Genomic DNA, 21,648 nt, shown 5'->3' with positions numbered 1-21,648 from the left:
TCATCAGATTTATATGGAACCACAAAAGACTCCAAATAGCCAAAGAGATCCTAAGAAAAAGAATAATGCTGGAGGTATCACACTCCCTGACTTTAGCTTGTACTATAGAGTAAAACACCATGGTATTGGCAGAAAAACAGACACACAGACCAATGGAATAGAATTGAAAATCCAGAAATAAACCCACATAAATATGAACAGATAATTTTCGACAAAGGAGCCAAAAACATACAATGGAGAAAAGAAAGCCTCTTCAATAAATGGTGCTGGGAAAATTGGAAAGCCACGTGCAAAAGAAGAAACTAGACTGTTATCTGTCACCACATACCAAAATTAACTCAAAATGGATCAAAGACCTACACATAAGACCTGAAACAATAGACTGCATAAAAGAAAAAATAGGTACTAAACTTATGGACCTTGGGTTCAAAGAGCATTTCATGAATTTGACCTCAAAGGCAGGACAAGTGAAAGCTAAAATAAATGAATGGAACTATATCAAACTAAAAAGCTTCCAATTCCGCACAGCAAAAGAAACCATCGACAGAATAAACAGGCAACTAACCGAATGGGAGAAGATATTTGTAAACAATGCCTGTGATAAGGGGCTAATATCCAAAATATGTAAGGAATTCATACAACTCAACAACCACAACAAAACAAACAATCCAATTAAATCCTTTCTTTTCTCTTTCCAATTACATTTTTTCTCCAGTCTCAAAGTAACATTCAACTTGGATCTCATTCCCTTCCACTTTTCAGGACTCTTCTTGATGTAGCTCCTGTATTCCAATATTGTTCAACCACTCCTTTCCAGTGCCCTCCCAACTGCATTGAAACTTGCTCAGGTTCCTCCATTAAAAAAATAAATAAATAAAATAATAATAATAATAATAATAATAATAATTTGAGAAACCTATTTTTCCCTCTACCAAATCTCTTCCTTTCTTATTGAAACTTTCTGAAAATATTGTCAACACTGTTTTTGTCTCCAATACTTACTGCTCACTCTCTCCAAAAACCACTATAGTCTTGTTTTCACCATGAGCCTGCTCTCATCATTGTCACCAACGACCTCCATTTGGAATTCCAACGGTCACATTTCAGTCCCAATGCCCCTTGGATTCTCAGCAGCCTTGATGCCGTTAACCACTTCTCTCTTCCAGAGACTCTATCTTCTTGGCTCTGGGAACCAAGTTCTCCTCATGACCTCTTAGGCTACTCAGTCTTCCTCTGCTTGACCTTGAATGACAGAGTTATATGCTGGGCTTTCCTCTCTTTTCCTTATATACCTTAATCTTAGATGGGTTCTGTGGCAGATTACTTGTAAAAATGGTCCCAATTATCTACCCCTCCTTGTGTCTATGTTTTTTGTAAAGTAACTTTGCAACTCATCCTATCAAGAGGTAGAATCTGTTCCTCTCCTTCATGATTCTGGACTGGTCTTGGCTTACTTTGGCCAATAGAATATGGTGAAGCAATGTTGTGCCAGCTGCTAACCTGGGCCTTACTGCCACGTAAGCAAGCCTGGGCTAGCCTCCTGGACGAGGAGAATCCTATGGCCCAGTCACCTCAGCCGATAGCTGATGAAGCAGCTGGCGAGTGAGGCTATGTGAGACCAGTCAGCCTCAGCCACCCTACCAGACCATAGACACATGAGCAAGCCCATCTTAGACCAGCCGAGCCCGGCCCAGATCACAGAACTTCTACACTCATGAACAATAATACATGGTTGTTTTAAGCCACTAAGTTTGGGGATGATTTGCTATGCAGTAAAAACTAACTAATATAGTTTTACTCCCACCCATGCTTTAAATGATCATCTTTATGTTAATCATTTCCTACCCTACATCTCTAGCATAGCTCTACCTGCTTACGGCCAGACTCACATTTATACTTGCCGACTAGACAACAGCATTTATTCAGCTTTTTATGTGGTCCAGATGCAATACTACACACACGTCTTCTTCATCCTCTCACCCACCCTATGTGGTGGATTTTTTTTCATTATCCCATCTTACAGATGAGAAAACTGAGGCAAAGAGAAGTTAATGACATACCCATAATCACACAGCAGAAACTGGTAGATTTAGGATTTAAATCCAAGTCTATCAGACTCCAAAGCCTTTGATTGTCACACTATATTCTCTAACCCCACTATTTGCACGTCCAAGTACATACCACACTCTCATGCCTCTAATTTTACTCATGTTGACTTTTCTTCCTTAATATGTTCTATTCACCTGCTCTTCCTGGCTACCTCCTACTCATCCTTCACAACTCTGCTTGGCTACTACCTCCTTAAGAAGTTCCTCTGACTTTCCCTCCTTCCACCAGAGTGGATTAGATGATTCTCCTCTCTGTCACCATAGCACATACTACATGTATCTACCTACTCTCACTGTATTATATTAAAGTTATGTCTCTCTCCCTAGACTGTGAAACTCTTAAGAACAGGGACTCTGGCCCCAGAAATGGGACCAGTGTGTGCTAAGTGCTAGGTGCTGGCTTTATGCGGCCGGGCACCATGACCGAAAGAATGGTTGCTCAGATATCATCATGGCACAGCCCAAAGTCAGATAAGTAGAGCTGGAGTCCCCAAACCTGCTCAAAACACCAGATGCCCATATAGAAATGGAAATTTTAGTCCATTTGGCAATTTCTAAGGTAATGGGTCTTAAAATGAACTTTTTGCAACAAAGAATTTGCAAAGCCACTCACCCCAAACTCCAATATGCGGGCTTGACGAGAAACTGCAAAGTACAGAGTTCCAACTCTTCCTTCTTTATTTCACTAATAGACACTTTATCATGAAAAACATACTTTAAAAGGTGCTACAAATGAGAGATTTGAGGAATGGAACCAGTAACCCCAGCCATATTTCAGAAAACACAAGATTCAGATGGTCCCAGAAGGACACATTGTTTTTGACGATGAAAGCAAACCCTGTCTACGATGGGCGAGGCTTCCCCAGAGCACCCTGCTCAGAAGCTGCTGTCACCCAGCTGGGGAGGACAAGAAGTTATATAGTACAGGGCCATCCATTCCACTTCAGCCATCGTTGATGTGATGAGACAGTGATGGAAAAAAAGCTGCCTTCAGAAGAGGAGAGATTTTAGAGAACAAAATTCTGGGTTCCTGCAAGTGTCCCAAGCAATTAAAAAAACCATTACAAAGTGCACAGGGAGTGAACACTGATATGGTGATAAAACATGTCTAGAGTACATTTTGCAAAGTGTCTCAGAGAAACACCAGGGAATCTTTAGCTATCTACCTTTCAGAGCTTTCTCTTAAAAGTCCTTGATTCTAAAATTAAGTGCACCCCAGTGAGGGGTTATGGAGCTAGCCCAGTCATGTGGGGCTGTGGGACGTTGATCTTTGAATTAGTGGTGTTTGCATTGTAATAATGGTTTGTTGTTATTTTGGAATGTAGATACTGTTGTAAATAAAAGTGAGAAAAACTAATAAATTTCACCAACAATCCATGTATTTCTCTTCTTCTTGCTTACACAGCTATACTACATTTCCCAGTGTCCTTTGCATTTAAGTGTGGCCATGAGACTAAATTCTAGCCATTAAAACATGAAAGAAATGATGTGTACCACTTCTAGGCTTGGCCCTTAAAAATTCCTACACATCAGTTTTACAAGATAAAAATAGTTCTAGAGTGCATGGTAGTGATGATTGTACAACAATGTGAATGTACTTAATGCCATGGAACAGAACACTTAAAAATGGTTAAAATGGTAAACTTTATGTTACGTATATTTTACCACAGTTTTACATAAATTTTAAAAATTTCCATGCTCCATAACATTCTTGTTTCCTTCCAACAAGCTGAAATGGAGACAAACAACTTAAGGGCAATCTTGGAAGCCATTGAAAATGACAGAGTCTCTATAAGCATGGCTATAAGTACTAGGAATAACCTTCCATTGTATCTGAGTCACTGTAGGTATTGGGATCTCTATTAATTATTTATTACTGTGTAACAAAATGTCCCAAATCATAGTGGCTCAAAACAACACTTGTTATCTCACAATTTCTGTGGGTCAGAAATTTAGGTGCAGCTTAGGTGGGTCCTGTATTTCAAAGTCCCTCACATGCTGAAAATAAGGTGTCAACCAGGGCTACTGTCATCTCAAGCCTTGACGGGAGAAGTAAGGATCTGCTTCCAAGCTCACTCATATGATTATTGGCAGCAATTAGCTCATCGTGGGCTGTCGGCTGGAGGCAGCCCTCAGTTCCTGGCTATGTGGTCATCTCTAAAGAGCAGCTCACATGACAGCTTGCTTCATCACAGAAAGAAAGCAAGAAGAACCAGAGAGAGAGAGAGATAGAGAGAGACTGTGTGTGACCAAGACAGAAATCGCCATCTTTTATAACCTAATTTCAGAAGTGATATCCCATCTTTTTGCTGCATTCTACACATTAGAAGCAAGTCACTGGGTCCAGCACACACTCAAAGGGAAGGAATTACACAAGAGTATGAAAGCTAGTGGACAGGGATCATTGGAAGGCATTTCAGAGGCTTTATACCACCAGGTCTATTTTTCACTGCAGCTAGCCTACCCTAACTATTACAATAAGTCTAATGGAGCAGTTTGCAGCTTTGCTACTGGTGAGACTTTAAAAGTTGTTTGAACATTTTACCCCATGCATGCTGTCTATTCCCTGGGAACAGAGGCAGAAGTACCCAATTTCAGGTTATTCGTAACTGAAGAGATAAGTGATGACATTTCAAAGCGGACTGACTTTCCTCAGCAGGATTAAGGTAAGCTTCATGACCATAGCTGACCAAACCCAAGACCAAATGAAGAATTAGTTCCTGCTTGCTGCCAGGTGTGCCCAGTGACTAAAAACCATGGCACAGGACTTCCCCACCGTGGTGGTTTTGTCACCATGTTCTCTGAAAGGTCTGGTCAGTTTCTAATACTTCAGAAGGTGGAGAGAGAGCATATTGGTCTGGATTTCCAAACCATAGATTGAGGAGGGGCTGGCCAGACAGCTGTCAGATGCAAAGATCCTCGCTTTGTCTATAGCTCAACTTAATTGCTCATCTGGCTAAGCCCCGTTCCTCTCCAGATGTTGTATCATGGCACTGCTGGAATCGCTGCTTTCAGCCTCCTCTCATCACCCTAATTAAGCCAAAATAATAAGGCAACATGTTAGACACAATGATGAAGTTTTAATTAGACTTTGATAAACCCAATGTGAATTTGGTCTCATCAGGTGCAACATTTCTGATGAGCAGTGAGGTCAGTGAATCATGAGATGGTTTGGGTATAAATAGCAACTATAGTCTCAATCTCATCTGTGTGGAGGGAGGCCTGGGATTGGGCATTATGCAACCATCATAACCCTTTACATCTGAGGAACACTTTATAGTTTGCAAAGTTCTTTCAGCTCATTGTTATGTGATTGTGTGAGCTGAGGCTCATTTGGCAATAAGGTATCCAGGTCCAGATGGAGAGAAGAAGGAAGAAGCTAAGTTTCAGTTAATTCCTAAGACATGCCAGGAACTGTGCTAGGAGCATCATATGTGGAATACAAGTCAAATGTCGCACCCAAAGTCTCAGGACTTAAGAAGTGTCAGAGAGAGAACTTCCACCCACATCTGTTCATTTCGTCTCTACGATTCTCTTCTCCAGTTCATGCAGTCTTTCAAAGGTGACTGTCACAGAGGCAAGAGCCACAGAATTAGGCTGAAAGTGACCTTCGAGAGAGATCCAACCTCTTAACTGTACAGATGGGGAAACTGAGGCATAGAAAGGCGAAGGCATGCACCCTGGTCATACAATAATTTGGTGGCAGAACCAGACAAGGCTAACACTGCCACTCTCTCTAATTCATTTAATTCAATTTGATTCAGCAAATATTTGTTGAGCATCTACTATGTGCCAAGCCCTGTTTTAGGCATGTATCAATAGATTAAAAGAGATAAAGAGCCATGTTCTAGTGGATTTCCGTTCTGGATAGTGAATGATAAATAAGTAAATTATACGGTATGTTAAGAGAGAATAAATTCTATGAACAAAAAAAAAAGCAATAGAGTAGGATCAGGGGCCTGGAGAGCAGCAGAGCTGGGTGAGCATAAACTTAAAATAGGACGATTAGGGCAGGTCTTATTGAGACTGAGAACGCTTCTTAAAAGCAAAGTTTCCATTCATTTGTTCATTCACTTATTCATTCTTTGAGACTTTCCTGAATACTCACGTGTGCCCAGACTTGATAGAGGTGGGCAGTAACGTCAATAGAACCCAGCTGAATTCCCAAGAACACTACTGTGGTCTGAGCTCATTTTTCCTAACAAATGGCATTCCCCAAGCTCCCTACCAGCCAGGTGGCTCCAATGTTCCTGACCACTTCCATGTGGCAAGGAACATCTAGACGCAACATGAAAAATGTGATAGCCAAGCAGTGGCCAGGCACGGAAGGAAACAAGCCATTTGTCTGCAGAACCCTTCCTCCCCTCCCGATAACTCACTACACATGGTACCTTTACAAGTTTCCTTTCCTGGAAAACGTCCCACCTAACTTTTGCCCACCTTTCCCCTCAAGGTTTCCCTGGACTGGAGCTCACGATCAAAGCCCTGTGTGAAGCCCCCAGGTGCCAACTAGTTACCCCTGTAAGCTAAATGAATCTGTAGATTCCTGTGTCTACTCCAGCCTGCTAATTGGGGTCTACTGACCCCAGACCATTAATTTTCTCCTTCCTTTTAATTTGTTGAAACAGCATTCTAGAGATAAGTGGTCTCTGCCAAGAGCCTTCGTATTACACTATGTGAGAGCAATAACACTTTGCATTTGATAGAATATTACAATTGACAAGGTGCTTCCACATCCATCATGTTATCTGAGCCCATGAAAGTGCTGGTTCATTATTCCTTTGTTTCCCCTCGATTGGTCAGCCTATGCTCTTAGGAATGAAAGATTTGTCCAACACTGCACATTGAAACACAACTAAATGTCCAGTGCTCTTTCTAGAACTCCAAGCTGGCTGGCCACGTGGACACTCGGTGACAGGCCGGATGGACAAAGCAGAGGTGACCCAGCCTCAAGTTGAACAGAAAAGTAATAGAGAGAGCAGCATAAAATCCAGGAGCAATAGAGTGTACTACTATTTCCCAAACTTTAATGTGTCCCCAAATCCCCTGGATCTTGTTCAAATGCAGATTCTGAGTCCATAGTCTGGAACAAAGGGCATTTCTTTAAAACTCCCAGGTGATGCCCATATAGCTGACCCTCAGGTCACACTTTTGAGTAGCAAGAGGAGGAGCAAGTCCACACACTGAGTCGTTTGACTGCAAGGAACTCAGATCACAGTTCTGCCCTTTCGTTGCCCTGTGACGTGAGCCAAGTGTTTTTACCAAGCTGAAACTCAGGGTAGTCGTTATTTTTTCCCCAAAACTTGGCAACAGAGAAATGCCATGATGGGCACTCAAATTTATCCCAAACAAGACCTTGACTGACCAATGCCCAGAGACTGTCAGGTAGGGTTATCCAAGATGTGGCCTGCACTAAGGCACCCACGCGTGGGGGTTGGGTGTCAGCTGAGAGCCAGCCTAGACTCCACTCACCATGCAGCACCCGCTGCACAAGGCTATATCCATCTAGAAGAAGGGGCACCATTTCTCTCATTTACAAAACAGCACCTCATGGACCAGTGGGGGTCTTATATACCTTCTCACCATTCTTGACAACTGCTCGTGGCCTAATTGATCTGCCTCTATAGGGCTTGATCTAGTTGCCAAGCTACTCATCTATACTGTGTCTCCTCCTCATTCAAGTAATGACCTCTTTGCCTCCTCTTACAGGACTCCACTGAGTTCCACCCTTATCAATAGCTTTGTGGTAGGGCCCACGTTCATTTATCACCATTCATTCATTCATTCATTCATTCATTCATTCATTCAATAGCAAATGTTTATGCAGTATCCTCTGTGTGCCAAGCATGGTTCCAACACCAAGAATACAGTAGAGAGTAAAAACAGAGCCCCTGCTCTTACGGAGCTACCATTCTCAAAGGGAAGAGACCATCCATAAATAATGTTTAAGAAAATGGCAGGCAGTAATACGTGTATTGAGGAAAATGAGGCAGGAGGTGATACCTGAGCAGAGACCTGAAGAAGGCAAGAGAGTGAGCCTTGTGGGGTGGTAAAGAAGTGCAATTTGGGCAGAGGAATGGCTTCTGCAACAGGTCCTGAGGCAGCAATGTGCTTGGCATGGTCAAGGGAACAGCAAGAAGGCCCGCGTGGCTGGAGCAGTGCATCAGGGGACCAGCCCATGGAAAACTTTGGATTTTATTCTAAATGTGATGGGATAATGCTGAAAGCTTTATGCCAAGGCCATTGCTGCTGTGACAGTTATGCTCCCCTTGTTTCCAGTAATATTGTAAGGGGGTGGGCTGTGGCATAACTCATTCAACAAATCCTACAAATATATCTTGAGTCCCTAGCATGTGCCAGGCACTGTTCTAGGCCCCAATCTAGGTCCTGGGATAATTACCATTGAGCAAGATCAGCAAACTACCCTCTCTTGAGGGGCTTACATTGCTATCAATGGGAAGATTAATCTCCATACTTCTCTCTTCTTGCTGAGATCCACGTGGGGATGAGGTATGCTGGCACTTTTTTCATGGAGCCTACCTCTGTTTGGATTTGCAAACTAGTTTGGGGTGGGATAAGCCAGAAAGGGTTGAGGGGCCTCCTGCTACCTATACACAAATGCTTTGTGTTGGTGACACTTGGGAAAAATCAAGAATAAGAGGCTGATACCACATTGAGGTCCATATGAAGCAGAGGGAAAGGATAGGCCCAGGAAGGAAATGCTTGTGGGGCTGAGATTCCGGAAGGAGCTGGAACTGACCTTGAAAATAAACATAAACCTTGGGAATGCACTTCAATTCTGGGGAGCAATGGAAATGGCATGGGAGGCTTCACCTTGTTTGTATTTTACATTCATGAACAGAAGCACTGTATTTGCCCAAATTGTATTTGTCCAAGAGCCAGTTTATAAAGTGTCTCCTTTATAGGAGCATTCTTAAAAACCTCCATTACTTCTGCCTTCCAGCAATGCCTTACCCTGTACCTAGGACAGCGCTTCCAGTGCCTAGCACAGAGCCTCGCTCATAGCAGACACTCAATAAATACTTGCTGTGTAAGTAAATGGGTGGATGAGTGGGTGGGTGGATGGATGGAAGCATGGAGGGGTGGATGGATGGATGGATGGATGGATGGATAAGTGAATGGATGACATAATGCCCATCTGGGTATAGTTTTATCTCAGACTCGCTTGTTGTCTCCAAGGTGTATGCATGTGGACATGAGGGAACCTGCAGGAAATATCTGAGACTGATTAATTAATCTATTTTTCTCCTGTAGCACCTAGACTGTGGCCTTGTACATAATAAGCGTCCAATAAATGTGCACTGAATGAAAGAAGATAAGCTTTGACCAGAAATATGAGTCTACGGGTTCAGTTTTTTCCATGAAACTTTAATGCCAAAAAAGGATGTCTGCATATGAAATTTACCCTTCTCGGCTCACCTTTACATAATTCAAGCAGCATGAGGTCCCTTGGGGACTTCTTTGGACATTAAGTTCTCTCTCAACAGTCCGAGGATTGAACAGCTGCATTTAAGCAATTACCATCGATTTGTCATTATGAGGGGGGTATTGGAGCAGTGGGAGGAAGGGCCTGGAGACGAGACAGGGGTGCAGAAAAGCCCAGGGACAGAGGGGCCCAAGGACCAAGAAACATGGAGATTGCCTTTGTGGAGGCCAGGAGCGGGGAGAAGTCAGTGTCCCTGGAAGAACTGAATGCCAAACAAGGCCATTCATGCCCCCAGGGCATGGGAGCCTTTAAGCTGGTCCCTGATGTGCTTGTTTCTTTCCCCTTGAACAGTGTCCAGCTCATGCCCCTCAACATCGGCCTGACAAGCACCTCTCAAGGCAAGTCAGCCAAGTGAAGAGGCTGTCTTTGTTTCCCAGCGAAAACCCAGGAGACGGTGAGGAAAACATCAAGGTGCTCTTTGAAGATGGGAGTCTCCCAGGAGCTGTCAGAGAGGGGGGAAATGTCTCAGGCAGGGTTTGCAGGCTCTCCCACCCTTGGCTCCCAGAAAATCTGTGCTGATGACTTGATAAGAAGAGATGCCTGCATAAGAATAGGTCCAGATTGGAGATGAGGAAGACGGCAGTGGAGCAACGGGCTGGGATCCTCGGGCAGGAAAGATAACACATGGCTTCTGCATGGCTCCCAAACTCAGAAAGGGCAAGCCCTGAGAAAGAGGAGGAGACATTTCCCTCCCAGTCTCCTCATTAAAAGGAAATCGCCTCCAGTGGAGGTGGAGTGGGAGAAGAAAACCCTCAGCCCCTCCTGCTTCATTGTGAAAGCCCAGTAATGCTAAATAAACCCTCTGCAGGACAGCGACACCTGGAGAGAGAGGTGAAGAGAAAACTAACATTTAGCATCCATGCCACTCTGAGACAGGCACATTTACATAGCTTGTCTTATCAAACCCTTACAACAAGTCTCTGAGAAAAGTTCTATGATTCCCTGTAGTGGGTCGAATTGTGGTCCTCCAGAAGATGCATCCTGGTCCCCAGAAAGGTATGTTATTGTGATGTTATTTGGGAAAAGGGTCTTTGCAGACGCAATTAAGTTAAGGATCTTGAGATGAGATCATGCTGGGTTATCAGGTGATTCCTAAATTCAATGCCAAGTGTACTTATAAGAGACATCCAGAAGACGCCAACACCATGGAGACGGCCACGTGAAGATGCAGGCAAAGATCAGAGCGATGCCACCACAATCCTAGGGCTGCTTGGAGCCACCAGAAGCTGGAAGAGACAGGAAGGAGTCTCCCCTAGAGCCTTCAGAGGCAGTGCAGCCCTGCTGACACTTTGCTTTCATATTTTTGGCATCCAGAACTATGAGAGAATAAATACCTGTTGTTTTAAGCCACTAAGTTTGTGGTCATTTATACAGCAGTCCTATTACTTCGTTTCATAGATGAGAAAAATGAGGTCAACAATGAGCAACCTCTCTAAGGACACCTGGCTCTGATGAGACAGGTCTGGGTTACAGACCTCGAAGCAGAGCAAAGATTAGCTTTTGCCCCAGAGCACCTGCAAAAACAAGTCCAGAAAGACCACCTAAATGGAGTTCCATAGTCAAAAAAGTTGGGAAACACTCTGCCCCGTGCTCGCTGCTAGCGTGCCTGGTAAAAGCTCTAAGCAACCCGCTTCAACTTCACTTCTTTAGCAAGACCTGTCCTCATGCTGGAGAAGGTGTGCTGACCATTCCTTCTCGTAGTACCTTCCCTGGGCTTCCGTCCTTTGCACTTACAATCATGAGCCTGAGGAAACGCATTTAGAGTTTGTTTTTGTGAAACATCTTTCTCCCCACCTAGGTCATAAGCTCCATGACAGGCGGGACTGTGTCCGATTTCTTCCCTGTGGTACTTTTGGCCCAACACTGGGTATATGGCAGGTGCCCATGAATAACTACTAAATGGATAATCAAGAAAAAATTGTTTAACTTTAACCCAAGGTTTTCCAAACTGATTTAACCATTAAACTCTTCCCCCTAAAACACTTGAGAACATAAGATTTGAAGAGAGGTGGGGGTCTCTGGCAACAAGTTTTCCCCTGAGGCAGGCTTGAGTTCAGACCTCTCCAGGCAGGAGAATCTGCTCTCTACTTGGTAAATCGAGATATTCATGAGGCCCTGTAATCCCAAGGAGCATACCTACAGGATTTGGGGGCTGGGGTGGGGTGGGGTTAGGGAGGAACAGACAAGATGATTTAAAGGCTACATGGGAAAACCAACATGTGATACTAGACAGAAAAATTCTGAAATTAAAAAAGGAATACATAAAATGACAAACCTTGCCAGATATTAAAACATAATAAAAATCTACAATATTTAAAACTGGTACTAAGACAAGCCAGTCGAGTAAAGGAAAGTAGAATCCAGATAGAAATCCAAGAATACACAGGAATCTCATACATGATGAATATGGTATTTCAAATCAGGCCAAAAGGATTCTTCAACAAAGGGAGTTGAGACAACCAACTTGCCATCTGGAAAAAAGTGAAGCTGGATCTTGTCTTCACTTCTCACATTAAAGCAAATTCCAGATGGAATGAGGATTTCAATATAAAAAAATAAACCCATAACGATACTAGAGAGGAACATAGAAGGCTTTTTATGACTATGGAGTAGAGCCAGACTTTCTAAGCAAGATAAACTCTAAGCTGAAAAAGTAAAGAATTGATTCATTTGAGTAAAAAAATTAAATTTTCTGAACTTTAAAAAGTACCATAAGTAAATTCAAAAACCAACCAAAAAACTGGGGTGGGGGTGGGGGGTGGGAAATCTGCAACTCATGTGACAAACATAGGCCTAATCCACTTAATATATCAAAAGCTCTTAGAGATTGATAAGAAAATGACCAATAACTCAACGGGGGGAAAAATGGTCAAAAATCAAACCAAAACAAAAAACACAGATAACTCAGAGAAAACACATGCAGAAGGTAATAACATATTTTAAAGATATTTAAACCACCTTTCATAATTAAAGAAATACACATTTAAAATGATAAATTATTTTTCACCTATCAGATTGGCAAAATTCAGAAATTTGGTAAGACACTGTAGCAGCATGGGGTAGGGAAATAGACACCCCCGTGCCTATTGGTGGAAACATAAATTGGTGCAGGTTCTTTTCCGGGGAAATTGGCGACATCTATCAAAGTGAAAAGAGTGGGACAGATGCTCAATGGAAGCAGATTCCTGCTTCAGGAATCCTTAGGTTGAGCCCTGGCCAGCCCCTCAGTGTCCCCAAGGCTACCTCTCCTCTGCCACCTGCCAGGACGCCACAACCACCTTGAACAACCACGAGCACAGGAGACCTCTGTCAACCCCACACCAGCCTGGAGCTCTGCGCCGCCTGCACCTACGGTCCACGTCTTACCACTTTGACAAGAATGATGTGGCTTTGAAGAACTCTGCCAGATGTTTTCTGATCAAATCCCATTGAGAGAGGGAACATGCTGAGGAACCAACAGCACTGCAGAACCTCCAAGGGGGCCAATCCTCCTTCAGAACCCCAAGAAAGCAGCCCATAGCCAATGGAGGGGGGATTGAATGCAGTGATGTGTGAGTTACACTCGAACAAGAGTATGACTGGGTTATTATGGAAATTGCACAAACTAGCCACGGACCCAAGTGACCCCCACTTTGTGAGTTCTCTGAGATCCATTACCTGATGAGTAGATATAATCCATCAAAGAATGGGGTGACCATGGAACCAGCTTCTCCACCACAGAACCAACTTCCACAAGATGCTGGCCCAGGAGTTTGGCATGGTGGAGTATCATTTTGGCAAGCACATGCTGGGAGATGGTGACAGTGAGAGCTAAGCCCCAGGCTGGCTTTCTCATAACCATGAAGATGGCTTCCCAATGCAGCATGTGTATCCTTGGGTTACCTTTCACCTTTCTGTATGGGGTACCCAAACACCTAAGTTTTCTTTGAATATTTCCACTACTCCTTCTATAAATAAATCTTGTACCCAAAGAAATATTAAAACAGTACATATATTTTAACCCAGCAGTCTGTCTTTTGGAACTTATCTTTCATATATGCTCACACATGTGCTAAAGACATGTACGATTATAGGATTAGTAGTAATAGCAACAGACAGGAAATAAGTGTTAATCAATCAAGAACCACTTAGATAAATTATAGGAAATCGTGCAATGGAAAATTTGGTACCCATGTAAAAGGATGAGACAGCTGGTATAGATACATCTGAGATACATCAATTTTTTTAAGAAAAAAACCAAGGTACTGAATGTTCCATCATTGATGCAGAAAAGGATTATATACGCAGAGAGTATTTCTAGAAGAAAAATTGTCAGTACAGAAGGTATAACAATAAAAAGGATAGCATCTTCCCGTTGCAGGCCAACCTCACCCTAACTCTAAAGAGGGAAGGTGTATTCTCTGAACTGTGAGGATCTTCAGGTGTGGTCCTTCTCTCAACCCACCAATGCAGATCATAGAATTGGCCACTCGTTGAGGTTTGTCATCCAAAATCGGCTTGACCGACCAGGCCCTCAGCAAGGATGGGTGGGTGAGGTTGCTCTGTTTTGGCCAGGCTCCTGACAGCTAGAAACTAGACCCATTCCAAGAATATGTGTCTCCATGAACAATTGCCCATGATGTGTGGAGTGTGTGGAACACCCAGCACCGCCTCCTGGAGTCCTGAGTCAGTCATACCTCCTGCGTGAACACTGCCTCCTGGAATATTTACAACTATACCTGCAGTATCGGGCACTGCTTCCTGAAGTGCTGGGCTTTACCTTCAGGAAAACCGGGTACTACCCCCTGGAGTCATCAGCCCCAACAGATGCCCACAGTCCTCAGTGCTACCTCCTGGAGTCCTGAGGGCTCTGCCTAGAGTGCTGATGGCCGTCTGTCTGGAGCACAGAGCACGGCTTACCTGGAGGTCAGAACACTTCAGCCCTGAGCCTTCGCTGCCAGAGACCTGGGCAGGGCCCACGCATGCTGAGGACCGCGTGATGGACCATGGGTTCTAGTGTGGTAAGGACTTTGAGCACTGTCTTTGGAGATGTGATCATTGTGTCTGGCTGATTGGGAGGGATCCCCACCTCTACCCGCACTACCACATCACAAATCACTACTGTCCCAGACTAGGTGTTTTTTCTTCCTGCAATCTGACCTCCTATTCAATATCTTCCCCAGGATAGCTCTACTGTACAATAACCGTAACATATTCATTGAACACCTACTGTGTAGTGGGCACAGTGGTACCTTGATCCCTACTGTGTGCTGGGCACAGTAGTTACCTTGACCCCTACTGTGTGCTGGTTATGGTGGAAACTTTAACACCTACTCTGTGCTAGGCACGATAGAAGTCATCTAGATTGGTAGTAATAGCAAAGACCGTCACCTGCTTCCTTGACCTTGGTCTTGCTTAGATGCATGCGGGGTGGTCTGGCATTTTTCTGAGCTGCACAGAGTGAGTTTAGCAGTCAGGATACAGATATTGGTTGGCCAAGTTCCCAGAAAGCTGAGGGCTAGAAAGATGGATTGACTTCATTTCAGGAGTGGCCAAAAGATCGGAGATTTGTTGTGAATTCTGATAGATTGGAGCCCAAGGTGTGCTTCATGAGACTCCGGGTAGATCAGGAAAACCCATGCATGTCTGTTGGGTCGGAGATTAGACCAGGGGGCCCCAGGCTACTTGGCCCCTGTTGGGGGTCCACCCTTCTCCCCATCACCAATTTAGGCATAGTTATAATTAAGCCATTCCAAGTCATGAGAGCAGATTTTGCCAGATGCTCCCTAGGAGATGGCATCAGCAGCTGGTTTGCCCCTGGGCTGCCAACCTGGGCATGTGGTCAGTGGTTAGTAGTCAATCTCTGCCAGGGGTCACTTTCTCTCCCACTTTTTCCCCATGCTAATCTGTGTCCCCAGTGCTGGCTCAGGCTTTCTGGAGGAAGATGTCTCCAGGCAGTCTCATTCCTGCTTGAGATACATCACAAATTATAATACCAATCAGAAAGCTCTGTGACCATAACTACCATGTGTGACATCCTCATGGTGTGCAGTGGTAACTAAGCATGTGAGCGCCGAAGCCAGAGCACCTGGCTGTACATCTCAGTCTCACGTTGCTTAACTTCTCCATACCTTCGTTTTTGCACTGGCAAAAGAGGATAAAACTCATATCTATTTCATAGGGTTGTGGTGAAAATTAAATGAATCAATATACCTAAAAGCACTTAAAACAATGCCTGACACACACTACATGCTTAAAAAAATATTAGCTATTATCACTGCTAAGAATGATATACTACTGGACCTCAATAAGGTCCTTCACATGTGTTCTCTTATTTAATTCTCACACAGTATTCAGAGGCAGGTAGTGTCACCACCCCCTTTGATTGATAAGAAAACTGAGTCAAAGAGAAGGAAAGAAACTTGCCCAGGGATCTGATGTCTAGAACATGGTCAGGCTGAAATGTGAACCCAGGCAGTTGGGCTCAGAGCCCATTTTGTCTCTAACCATTGTACACACTGTCCAGCAGAGGCAGCCTTCTCGAATGGGTTTGTTAGAAACGTCATTGGACCCCAGGTTGTTTTTCAGAGACAAAAGACCCTGCAAAGCCTCCTACAGGTATGTCAGGGACCTCTCCTTGTGGCACAGCAGGGTACCTGGCTGAGGTCACTTAGCAGTCGTCCTTGGTATAGGGGAGCTGGCTCCAAGCAGCAAGTGCGAAAAAACCAGGATGGGAGTCAGCGTTCACAAGAGCTAGCACCTACCCAGCACTGAGTTAAACACTTCATCCTCATTCAAGCTTCAAACAGCAGCCCTATGACTGAGGTACTAATTTATCCCATCTCATAAATGAAGAAGCTGAGACACAGACAAGTAATTTGCCCAAGATCACACAGTTCAGAAGTGACAGAACCAGGACTGATCCCCAGACAATCTCGCTCAAGAGGCCATGTCTTAAACACTCCCCTAAACTGCATCTGAAGTTGGTAGCCCAGAGCACATCCACAGAAGGTTAAGGGTTGACGCCCCAAGACTTCCTACACTTCAGCAAAGCGAGAAGGAGCCCAGACCCAGGGAGATCAAGGAAAATCTGACAATCCCACGGGAGCATATATTTGGAAGGTGTCAGGAGAGGTGGGACTCCGGTCACTCCTACGTGTGGCTCCAAGAGCTGCGGGAAGGAGGCTGCAGAGCACAGAAGGACTACAGGGCTGGGGGGCCGGGGAGCTGGGTTCTGGCTCCAGATGCATGACCCCCAGGCATCAGTTCCCCTCTCTGGACATCAGCATTTTTGTTTGTAAATCAGGGTGAGCAGCTGATATGAATGCGAAAGCTCTCTTTTGTTCTGACCTTCTTTGTTATGTCAAAAGAATTGTGTGGATGACCCATCAGAAGCTGACAGCTCCCAGAGGGTGGGGACTACCCCTCTACTCTTCTTGGGAGTGACCTGACTGGGTACAGTATATGTCATTCGCACTGGCAGATGCTGAGAAGGTGATGTCTTCACTTCTGATATGAGTGGTCCCTCAAAAGACCCGGGAGGTGGAATGAATCCTGGGTAGCTTCCCAGGCCAAAGCTTAAGCCAAGGGCAGAAGCTGAGGAAGAACAGTACTCAGCTCTGTACAGGACACGCAGTGTAATGAGTTGTCTTATGGAAGAGGGAGCTCCTCATCTGTGCAGAGATACGTGTTCATCTACAGGGGCTTTGGAGAGGGAGCCCCTTTCTTCCCCAGTAGATTCAGGATGGACCACATTTTGGTCCATTTATGTATCATCCATGTGTTCCCCCAGTGGGTAGTTAATGATCAGCTACTATGTCTCAGACACTGGGCTAGAAACAATTGCTATAAAGATGAATAAGATGCAGTCTTACCTTTGACCACAGAGGTGTATTGTGATACCAGGGGCATTGAGAAAGACTCTCACCCCCTGCCTTGGAACATTTTGTGAGTCATGTACCACTTGAAGAAACTTTTTGACATGCTCACCTACATAATATTTTATATCCACATGTGAAGACCCCAAGGAAATGAGAGATTGTGTCCTAGAGTCCATGTTCCCAACCTATTGGCTCCCATGCCCATACAGCTGAGCAGGGGCTGGCTGGCTGCTGGCCATGCTGGAAAGATGGCAGACACATCCAGGAACAAGGAGATGGAGCTAGCAGGAATGCAGGGCAGCTGCGGATGGAACTAGTGTCATGGGAAGCCAGCCATGGTGACAGAATCCAAGCACAGGGAGGGCGTGGGCAGATCTGCTGCATCAGCTCAGGGTCCAAGAGCAACGAACGCTTCTGGGAGGATGGTCAGGGAAAGGTGTTTTGAAGAGCAGGCCAGGGACTAGGGGAGAATGAGATTCAGAGCCAGGTCTTTTCCGGAATTCCAGGAGAAAAATCAAACGAGGCTCATTCTGGGGGATAACGTTGAAGCAGACCCAGGCAGAAAGCAGGGTACTGTCAGTCCCCCTCCAGTCCTTGGAAGGATTAGATGGGCTAGGGGTGGAAAAATACAACATATCCACGGAGTCTGGTCAGAGAAGCACTGGGCAGCTACCCCAGTTTCCCACAGGGATTTCTCTGCTTTTGCTCTGCAAAGAGCAGCCAAGACTATTTCTAACTTCACTACTATTTCCAGGACAAAATCTCTTGCTGTTGGGCTCTGTGGGAGGTTAGGGCTGACTGCAGACCAAGGGTGTCCAGAGGGGTGGAGACTGAATGAGCAAGCGCTGCCAAGAACCCTCAGAAATGCCACTAGAATCCAGACCCCAGGGTCGGCCCAGGTCACGTGGGCAGTAGGGCTAGGGCCTCAACTTTCTCAGGGTCAATCCTAGAGAACAAAGGGGCTGAGACCACCCCTGAAGAAGTCTTAGATGGCAGAAAACTAGATGAAAAATTGGGATTAGAGGACCTGCCTCTGAAATGAAACTGACCATTGATTCATCTTCCATCAAGAAGGGGTTCAAAGAGTTTCTCCCGGGTGACATTTTCCCCAGCAGCGGTCTTTCATGATAAAAGCCTGAGGTAGCCGTTCTCATTGGCAGGAAGGCCCACGGGACAGAGGCGGCCTATCTCTACCCAACTTCCCGTTAACTTAAAAAAGACGGAGCCCACAATCTCCTCCCACCGTGTGCCAGACACTTCTGGCCACATTGCCTGCACATCTCCTATAATCCTCAACAATCACCATTGTCTTTTTAGCCAGGTAGGAAAAAATAAAATAAAAAGCTGGGATTTGGAGAGTTTCAGTAATTGTCCAAGGTGCCAAGTTACTAATGGTCGAGTTAGGATTCAGACCCAGTCAGTCTGGGAGTTGCACACGGGGCAACCCTGTCCCCTTGTCACTTGTCCTGGCCCAGCTCCTTCAGTGATGCCACAGAGGCATCTTCTTTCATAGCCTTTCACACTTTGGCTTTTCAACACCCACAACAACCACACTCCTTGTTGGCGGCAATCGGGACTCAGCTTCTGGTTGGTCCTCTCTCTGGCTTTCTCCCTCTGATGGCAGCATTAGCTCCAACCGGCTGGCACCCCCACACTTCCACCTCTATTCTGGCAACTGGCACCTCCATGCCGCGGATCCTTCATGCCAATGCTCCTCCTTTGGTGATATTTTACCAAGCTTCTCAGCAGCACTAGCACTCGGCCTCATTCTCACTCGCGTATCAGCCCACCCACCACTCAGCCTGCGGAGACGCTGGAGGCAGGCTGGCTGGCCCTGGTGCCATCCACTTTGTCTGCACTCCACTACGATCCCTCCATAAATATCTTCGGATTATTTCACAGGCTTTAAGCCTGCGCCTCATCCACATTTAGTGCAGCATTCCCCAGCCACAGAAAATTATCTTTCTCCAAAACTGGTTCTGCCAGCTGAGATTTTCTGTCCTAAAATGGTCTTGCCCAGGATGTCCAAAAATCTGTCTCTAAGTTAACTGAGGTTGGTTCCATTACATCTCAGCCTAGGACAGATCTGGAAGTTCAGTAGATTGGCCACCACGATCGACGGGAGAAGCTGGACCCACTGCTCCATCTGGCCCATCTCTGAACAAGCATTTGGCCCTTAAACAAATGCCATCATGAGCCATGACTTAACTGTTTCTGGTCTTCTCTCCCCAACTCGATTCTAGTGTCTCACGGTTAGTCTCACATGACATGTTCAAAATAATTAATTTAATCAATAAGCGGAGGAGGAAGAGAGGGGTCCCCTCATTCACTGGACACTGACCTTGAAAAAAGCACTAAGGAGCAGCCATGTACTGAATGTGTCCCCTCCTAAATTCAGATGGGGAAGCCCCAAATCCCACTGTGATGGCATCTAGAGATGGGCGTTTTGGAGGTGATTAGGGTTAGATGAGGTCATGAGAGTGAAGCCCTCGCGATGGGATTAGACGGACACTGGAGAGCTTTCTCTCTCTCCACATGCACACAGAGAAGAGGTTGTGTGAGCACACAGAGAGATCATGGCTGCCTGCAAGCCAAGAGAAGAGGCCTCAGAATGAAACTACCGTGCTCCATCTTGGAATTCCCAGCCTCCAGAACTGTGAGATATGAATGCCTGTTGTTTGGGCCCCCCGGTCTGCGGTGTTTTGTTATGGCAGCCTGAGCACAGTAAACCAGGGCTTTCTGTCTTTCAACTCTAACAACCTGTGAGGTAGTGGAGCACACACCTCTGCTTTCTACCCCAAGCCATCTCCCTTGCTTCCTTAGTTTAAAGAATCCCAATTTAGCCTCTGTAATAGGCATATCTAATGCACTTGGGAAGGTAGGTCCCCTCTCCAGCCACAGGACCTCACCTTATGCTGAACAAGTGAACGTAACCTTCATTCAAAGTCGTTATAGAGTCTGAGCGCTATAGACAAACTCATTGGAGTTTGTCAAATTTCACCTCTGACAATTAATTACCTGCTGAGTAGCTTTGGGCAAGTTTCTTTTTTAACCTCTGTGCCCCTTAGAAATAGCACCCATTTCTTGGTATTGTTGTGAGTATTTAGTAAGGGAACCCACGTAAGTGTTTAGAAAGACGCCTGCCATGCAGTAAGTACTCCATAAATGCGACTATTGTTAGTATCATTATTACTACTGTGGTTGTTACCATGCGCTGTAACGGGGAACGCTCCTAGGTGCTTCTATGCAACATTATGCTCCTTGATAAAAAGGGAGGTGACAAGGAAGGCTGCCCCCTTCTTTTTGCCCTGAATTTGATTGGGATTGGGAGTTTAGAACAATAACCTAAGGAAGAAGAAGCAAACATGCTGGTACGACAAGACTGAAACTTAAAACAGCCTATTTTCAAATTTCTCTTTATGTGCAATAATGATTGGCATTCTATGTTATTGTTAACCCATTGCACCAATGGGGAAACTGAGGCTGGGGCAGGGTGCAGAGTGATTGATTTGCTTAGGATCACACAGCTGGATGGCCCATCTAGCCCAGGCTCTTCCCTTGCAACCAACAGGCCTGGAGGCTTGGAGAAAAGAGTACACACTTTGGAGAGGAAGTGAGGGAAGGGCGGCTTTGTCTGACTTCGTGCTTCCTCGGAAGAGGTGTATCGGAGCAGGTGCCTGCCTGCCTCCAGTGCCTCGGCTGTCAATAAAACCCCCAGCCTGGCTGTGGCAAGCTGCAGATTCATGCAAATTCAAGGCCTATATTTAGCAGTAATTTAGCTGTCATCAGTCAAAGGGAGAAGAAAAAGCCCTCCCCAATGTAATGGTTATTCATATCGACTACCTACTCCTCAGACGCCTTATAAATCCAATGGAATCTGACTCAAAGCAGAAGTGGCATGCGGGGGGGCTGGCTGACTTGGATTATTCTGCCTGCCCCCCTGGGCAGAGATGATGGGGCAATGGCTGGAGTACCAAAGGAAGGAAGGTTCATTTTTCATGGCGGGTGATGATAAGGGAGAGAGATGGAGAAAGATGAGTCAGTCATAGAAATCTAATAAAAAACCTGAAATAAGAAGGATGCCAATGAGTCAGCGGATGCTGAGGCCGGGAACACCCTGGGAAATCAAGCAGGCCAGCCCTGAGGAAACTGAGACCAGACAGGGCATTACTCG

The sequence above is a fragment of the Rhinolophus sinicus genome, chromosome 14 (genome assembly GCF_057876585.1).
Source record: "Rhinolophus sinicus isolate RSI-liver-muscle chromosome 14, RSI-T2T, whole genome shotgun sequence".
Lineage (NCBI taxonomy): Eukaryota > Metazoa > Chordata > Mammalia > Chiroptera > Rhinolophidae > Rhinolophus > Rhinolophus sinicus.
This window is presented reverse-complemented; position numbering follows the sequence as displayed.